An 8,154-nucleotide genomic window follows, 5' to 3' on the forward strand; every position below is an offset into this window, starting at 1 on the left:
GGACGATTTGGCTGCTGACGCTCAGCAATCCCAAACTATCATTGCATCCTCTGTCCTGCATGAACATGCGGCTGCAGCTCATTTTTATACAATGCATGATGTCAAAGCATGCCTCTTCGGAGTCCGATTCAAAGCTGACCACGCTCGCCTCAGTTTCATCTTCAGATGTGGCACTGCTAAGACTAGACTCCTCTGTGTAATCATCAATGGATCCTAGATTAGACACATCCAGCCTGTTGAGAAGTTCCAACTCAGCGGAGAATGTGTCGCTTCTGGACCTGTGAGGGTCGTCAGGGACATTTTCACTGTCGGATGATGTAAATGACATGATGTCGGTAGAACAGTCAAAAACACAATCTCTGTAGATCGTGAAAAGACTTTGAATAGCTACTTATTGTAGATTACAGTCCAATGTAAGTCGCTTTGAGATAACGCATCAACCAAACGCATAAACAAATGCAAACTTTCTCTCGTTGTCTAGCAATCAAGCGCTGTGACGTATTGGAATGTCGGTGGAAACAAGCTGAAATTCAAATAATGCGAGTTTTAAAACAGCGCTTTATTACGCCCTTTAAATAAAGATACATTTCAATAGACTTTCGCATTTTATTTTCATACATGAGTGTGTCTTTGTAACGCCCTGGAAAAAGCAGGGGAAAATAACCCCGATGCTTCTCGTTGAAAACTTTTACTCGTACGAGTAACTCTCGCGATGTCACAACACTTCCTCAGCAGGCTCTGAGTCGCGTGAAGAAGTTCTCGCGATACTCCCCGCAAAGGTATATTACCACACCCAATCAATTGCTCCCAGAAGAATGGATGCTTTCACTTGGCAATCGCTGCCCAATCAAACCGGCACCTACACTATTATTTCCCCCGACGCTCTCACACACACTCCCGAAAGAGCCACCTGTGTTACATAAACTACTGAATGGAATGAAATATATATCAAACCAAACCAAATATATTTCCATTTGAACAGAACCGTTACCGTGGCAAACTTGGTCCATTTTAGACCCATACCATGTAAAATGAACAAGCCCCCAAATACTATTTGATACTACACAGTAGATGGCGATAATGCTCTATTAAGAAAGCAATCTTCCAATCAGCTCAAAGTAGAAAGTTTTCTCAGCCGCTGGATGTCGCTGTACGAGCAGGTCTGCGTGTGAATATCAGCCGAAGAAAAGACAACAATGGCGGCGACCTGCTCGTGGAAGTTAGACAAAGAAACGGGGCAGGATGCGCTTATCGGTAAGTTTAGAATATCCAAAAACATGATAGATAGATAGATAGATAGATAGAAATACGAAATACAAATTGTGGCCTTATTCGTTTATGGTAATGTATATTTCTTATACTTCATATATGTGTTTAACACACCCACGTGTGTAGAAAACACCAAGTAAAAATAAGTGGAATTCAATTGTAAATGTTACCACGTTATAAAATTATTATAATTATTTTTCTTGTATTCATAACAAAAGCATTGAAATGTACAGGCAGTGTACATTTCATGATCAATGTACACTGCCTGTGCAAAAAAAAAAAAAAAGTCACACACACACACACACACACTCACACACACTTATATTTCTTTGGACTGTCTTTAGCTTTGATTGTTCTGATAAGCTTCTGCAATGTCGTAACATTTATTCCCATCCAGAGTTGCATACATTTTTCGCCAAGATTATATATTGATGACGGGAGAGTTGAACTGTTCACATAGTCTTCTAGAGTACATCCCAAAGATTCTCATCGGAGTTGAAGTATGGACTCTGCGGTGGCCAATCCATGTGTGAAAAATCACATCTAATGCTCTCTGAACCTTTTTTTTTTACAATTTGAAAAGGAAAAGTTGCTGATTTTATTAATTGTATTTAGTTGTCTATTTATGTTGTTTGGTTATGGGTTCGGTTCTTTGGGGATGATTTAGCGTTTCTTTTTGTCTGGTTTATCTTTTGATTTGATTTCTTTTGTTGAATGTAAAGTGTTGTTGATTTCCCTCTTAATTTGTAACGGGCCCATCTTTCTCTTTATAAGCTGTCGTGGTGTCCATTTTGGTGGTTTTTTTTGTTTGTTTGTTGTTGTTGGTCTGTCTCTGTCTGCCTGGTTTGTTTTTGTAAAGGTACTTTTTTGAGTTTAATTAAAGTTCTTTCTTTTTCTGGTGACTGCTGGTGTTTCTCGTCTTTGACTTCTCGGCCCTCACATTCAATAATAGCTTTTCTGCTGCCATCTAGTGGTCAGTTGTGAACCATAACAAGCATTTAACGTGACTGAAGGAGTACTTCGATTAGCATGAGCAACTTTTTCACTTAATGACCAGGAGTGCAATGTTAACATAATGCGAAACATATTTTCACCTGCAGAGTGAATGAGCAGTGGAAGGTTTTTTTATTCTGCGGGTCAGTCTGTAGAAGTCCAGATAACCTCTCCGTCTCACTGTGCCAGATAGGTTATCTGGACTTCTACAGACTGACAAATCTATCATATATAAAAACCATCACCCAGAGTGCAACTTTTCCCAGTAGGATCGCAGTCTTGGAGTCGATGCCCTGCAGTGCACTCAGTAGTGTGCTCATCAGATATCCAGCAAAATACTGTGATTACAATGCACAAAACCACATAAACTACCTGCAAACCAGAAACCGAGTAATCACACAAAAAGAACACTAGTGTACTTGTGTAATGGGTGTGTGCTAGTGTTCATGCACAAACGTTTTTCAATATTAAAAAATGCTCATGTACTTTTCCTTTAAGTACAATGCCAACTGTCTACAGCTTTACTCGCATGTAAAATGAGATGACACTCACTGCCCAATGAGTGGGTAATTTCTGAAACTCTCTCTTTATCACGGACTCGAGTGCATCTTGCCATCTTCCAGTATTTCACTTTTTTCAGTTCCAAAAGGTACATTAATTACAATCTTTAATTTTCCACATAGGTGTGATCTGTGTGTGGATTTTGTCCCATTCTTGAAAAAGAACTTAAAAAAAAAAAAAAATCTCCAGTCCTTTGTTCTTGATAATTTAAAAATAACATTTGTACCAAGCGGACAGACCTGATCTATAACTCTTGTCTGATAAATTTTGATCTTTAGAAATAATAATGCGCAGCAGATTCTGTTAAAGGAATAGTTCACCCAAAAAGTAAATACGCACCATATTTCAGGGGGTTTTTTTCTTTAATGTATCCTGGCTCTTCCTCCATAACCTATGAGTCTTCAGGGGTTATCACATGAAATCGATCAGCTTTAGAGGACATGCGATAACCCCAGAAGTGACATAGGAGCAAGTATTTTTTTTAACTCACACCATCGTCCATAACCTTTTTCTTTATTGTGGAAATTATGATTGCAAATTTCAGTGAAATTCCATTTTATTTTATTTCCTGTCACAAAAAGGACTGCATCTTATACTATTTAGGTAAAGTTGCATTTTTAAATAAATTATAATGATTTTTCTAAAATAAACGTCAATGAATCTCATCTCAATATATTGATATTTAGGCCTATACTCTTTTTTAATTCAGACTTTACATTTAAACTTCAACATTTCTGAGATGCATTTCACCTTTGGAGCAGCCAAAAGTAAGAGACAAAGAGAGATATTATTTTTATATGTACATTTTATTAAATAAAAACATTTTAAACATCATCATCCATTTAAATGAAATGCTTTTGTACAATTATAATAGCAATAAACTAGGAGATTATTTCACAAATACTAGCTTAAACCTTCTTAATGAAATTATACAGTGTACTTCAAATGCATACATTTCAATAAATCATTTACCTTTAAAACACATGTTATATTAAGAGCTAAATACTGCTAGAAACTTGGCACCCTGCTTTGGCCATATGACTAAGTATGTGCTACTTCAGGTCACAGGTCTGCTAGACGAAGGCTACTGATCCTGATGTGGAGGGCTTGAGGTGGCCACTGTCTTCACAATGAACCCAGTAGTTGGAATCAGTTCACACAAATCCAAAGCTTCCTGATACATACACACATACATACGTAAAGTACACGCGCAAAAACAACAACAACCAATGTTATAATAAAATAGTAGTAAAATAAAATACTAATAAAATGCTTTTTTGTTTGTTTGTTTCTGAAGGGTACAGTAATCGTGGTAGCAGACTTACCATCAGTCAGCTGGAAACCAAAGGGCTCTGCAACAAAGTGTGGTTTGGGATCAGCTGGCTCTGGATTCGGCTCGAAGTTCTCTTGTAGAGGCACAAATGGCTCAACTCTGGTCCCGCGGCAGCAGCAGAAGGAGGGCCACTTTAAGGGCTTCCGTGCTTTCTTAAAGACTGAAGAAATCCCTTTCTTCATCCTTTTCCTCAAACCGGGTGTTTTTCTAAAAATCATTCAAAAGACTGAATCATTTGCATATGCCAGTGCACTGTGCTGGTATTTACTATCTACACAAATGTCCCAGGTTTTACTGTACTTTCGTTCTTACCTGTGCTGTTCTCCACAGAAGGCGCCTCTCCGTCACTCGGCTCCTTCAGGCTCATGGAAGACTCTGTTGCGTACGTGTTCTCACGATCAGAACATGCGCACTCTTCTCTAGCAGGGCCACTCTGCCGAGACCAACTTCGCTCCTCACTGCTAATGCTTAACAGGTCCAGGCTATTGTCACGTCCTCCTTCAAAGGGGTTGTTGGCACTGTCAAAGCTCCATTCACCCAGCCTAGGATCCGCAAGACGTGCTGAATCTGCACCGTCTAGATCTGTGTCATTAGACGGAGGCGTGAACGGCTCTGTCAGTGTTTCACAACTGAACGAAGGACGCTTCATAGCATTCCATGTCCTCTTGAAGAATGAACAGATCCTGTTCTTCACTTTCTTCCTTAGACTGACATGGTTTTCTAAAACGAAAACGAAGAAGCATTCACTTGGACTTTACATTTAATAAATATGTCCCGTGAGTATTACATTCATTGGTCTAAAATTGCTTCTATGCAAAATATACAACCATGTAAAGGAATCTTAAATATGAGACAGAGACTTGGGAACTTTATACTCTATAGTGCTTCTAGATACTTCTTATACTGTAGTGCAGGTCCACATTTCAGTGTTACCTGTACTGCTGTCCACAGAGTCTGCAGGTGACACTCCTATAGATGTAGACTCGACAGAAGACACTTCTTGGTCACTATAGAAATCCATGCTTTCTGAAGGCCCTGCTGCTTCTAGAGCCTTGTAGGATGTATGGAGGGATGTTCTGGACATCGGAGGACTGCGGACGATTTGGCTGCTGACGCCAGCAATCCCAAACTATCATTGCATCCTCTGTCCTGCATGAACATGCGGCTGCAGCTCATTTTTATACAATGCATGATGTCAAAGCATGCCTCTTCGAGTCCGATTCAAAGCTGACCACGCCGCCTCAGTTTCATCTTCAGATGTGGCACTGCTAAGACTAGACTCCTCTGTGTAATCATCAATGGATCCTAGATTAGACACATCCAGCCTGTTGAGAAGTTCCAACTCAGCGGAGAATGTGTCGCTTCTGGACCTGTGAGGGTCGTCAGGGACATTTTCACTGTCGGATGATGTAAATGACATGATGTCCGGTAGAACAGTCAAAAACACAATCTCTGTAGATCGTGAAAAGACTTTGAATAGCTACTTATTGTAGATTACAGTCCAATGTAAGTCGCTTTGAGATAACGCATCAACCAAACGCATAAACAAATGCAAACTTTCTCTCGTTGTTCTAGCACCGAAGCGCTGTGACGTATTGGAATGTCGGTGGAAACAAGCTGAAATTCAAATAATGCGAGTTTTAAAACAGCGCTTTATTACGCCTTTAAATAAAGATACATTTCAATAGACTTTCGCATTTTATTTTCATACATGAGTGTGTCTTTGTAACGCCCTGGAAAAAGCAGGGGAAAATAACCCGATGCTTTCGTTGAAAACTTTTACTCGCACGAGTAACTCTCGCGATGTCACAACACTTCCTCAGCAGGCTCTGAGTCGCGTGAAGAAGTTCTCGCGATACTCCCGCAAAGGTATATTACCACACCCAATCAATTGCTCCCAGAAGAATGGATGCTTTCACTTGGCAATCGCTGCCCAATCAAACCGGCACCTACACTATTATTTCCCCGACGCTCTCACACACACTCCCGAAAGAGCCACCTGTGTTACATAAACTACTGAATGGAATGAAATATATATCAAACCAAACCAAATATATTTCCATTTGAACAGAACTGTTATCGTGGCAAACTTGGTCCATTTTAGACCCATACCATGTAAAATGAACAAGCCCCCAAATACTATTTGATACTACACAGTAGATGGCGATAATGCTCTATTAAGAAAGCAATCTTCCAATCAGCTCAAAGTAGAAAGTTTTCTCAGCCGCTGGATGTCGCTGTACGAGCAGGTCTGCGTGTGAATATCAGCCGAAGAAAAGATAACAATGGCGGCGACCTGCTCGTGGAAGTTAGACAAAGAAACGGGCAGGATGCGCTTATCGGTAAGTTTAGAATATCAAAAACATGATAGATAGATAGATAGATAGATAGACGAAATACAAATTGTGGCCTTATTCGTTTATGGTAATGTATATTTCTTATACTTCATATATGTGTTTAACACACCCACGTGTGTAGAAAACACCAAGTAAAAATAAGTGGAATTCAATTGTAAATGTTACCACGTTATAAAATTATTATAATTATTTTTTCTTGTATTCATAACAAAAGCATTGAAATGTACAGGCAGTGTACATTTCATGATCAATGTACACTGCCTGTGCAAAAAAAAAAAAAAAAAAAACACACACACACACACACACTCACACACACTTATATTTCTTTGGACTGTCTTTAGCTTTGATTGTTCTGATAAGCTTCTGCAATGTCGTAACATTTATTCCCATCCAGAGTTGCATACATTTTTCGCCAAGATTATATATTGATGACGGGAGAGTTGAACTGTTCACATAGTCTTCTAGAGTACATCCCAAAGATTCTCATCGGAGTTGAAGTATGGACTCTGCGGTGGCCAATCCATGTGTGAAAAATCACATCTAATGCTCTCTGAACCTTTCTTTTTTTACAATTTGAAAAGGAAAAGTTGCTGATTTTATTAATTGTATTTAGTTGTCTATTTATGTTGTTTGGTTATGGGTTCGGTTCTTTGGGGATGATTTAGCGTTTCTTTTTTGTCTGGTTTATCTTTTTGATTTGATTTCTTTTGTTGAATGTAAAGTGTTGTTGATTTCCCTCTTAATTTGTAACGGGCCCATCTTTCTCTTTATAAGCTGTCGTGGTGTCCATTTTGGTGGCAATCTTTTTTTGTTTGTTTGTTGTTGTTGGTCTGTCTCTGTCTGCCTGGTTTGTTTTTGTAAAGGTACTTTTTTGAGTTTAATTAAAGTTCTTTCTTTTTTCTGGTGACTGCTGGTGTTTCGTCTTTGACTTCTCGGGCCCTCACATTCAATAATAGCTTTTCTGCTGCCATCTAGTGGTCAGTTGTGAACCATAACAAGCATTTAACGTGACTGAAGGAGTACTTGATTAGCATGAGCAACTTTTTCACTTAATGACCAGGAGTGCAATGTTAACATAATGCGAAACATATTTTCACCTGCAGAGTGAATGAGCAGTGGAAGGTTTTTTTATTCTGCGGGTCAGTCTGTAGAAGTCCAGATAACCTCTCCGTCTCACTGTGCCAGATAGGTTATCTGGACTTCTACAGACTGACAAATCTATCATATATAAAACCATCACCCAGAGTGCAACTTTTCCCAGTAGGATCGCAGTCTTGGAGTCGATGCCCTGCAGTGCACTCAGTAGTGTGCTCATCAGATATCCAGCAAAATACTGTGATTACAATGCACAAAACCACATAAACTACCTGCAAACCAGAAACCGAGTAATCACACAAAAAGAACACTAGTGTGTACTTGTGTAATGGGTGTGTGCTAGTGTTCATGCACAAACGTTTTTCAATATTAAAAATGCTCATGTACTTTTCCTTTAAGTACAATGCCAACTGTCTACAGCTTTACTCGCATGTAAAATGAGATGACACTCACTGCCCAATGAGTGGGTAATTTCTGAAACTCTCTCTTTATCACGGACTCGAGTGCATCTTGCCATCTTCCAGTATTTCACTTTTTCAGTTCCAA

At 39.3% G+C, this 8,154-nt stretch overlaps 1 long non-coding RNA gene across 1 annotated transcript; it reads left to right on the top strand.

The window, feature by feature from the left end:
• Positions 1-509: 509 nt before the first annotated feature.
• LOC122351005 lies at positions 510-4,221 on the top strand. Its single transcript, XR_006251672.1, has 3 exons — positions 510-1,254; positions 3,885-4,020; positions 4,121-4,221. It is a non-coding gene; the product is annotated as an uncharacterized LOC122351005 (long non-coding RNA).
• The last annotated feature ends 3,933 nt before the right edge of the window (positions 4,222-8,154 follow it).

Source organism: Puntigrus tetrazona, chromosome 1 (assembly GCF_018831695.1).
Source record: "Puntigrus tetrazona isolate hp1 chromosome 1, ASM1883169v1, whole genome shotgun sequence".
Lineage (NCBI taxonomy): Eukaryota > Metazoa > Chordata > Actinopteri > Cypriniformes > Cyprinidae > Puntigrus > Puntigrus tetrazona.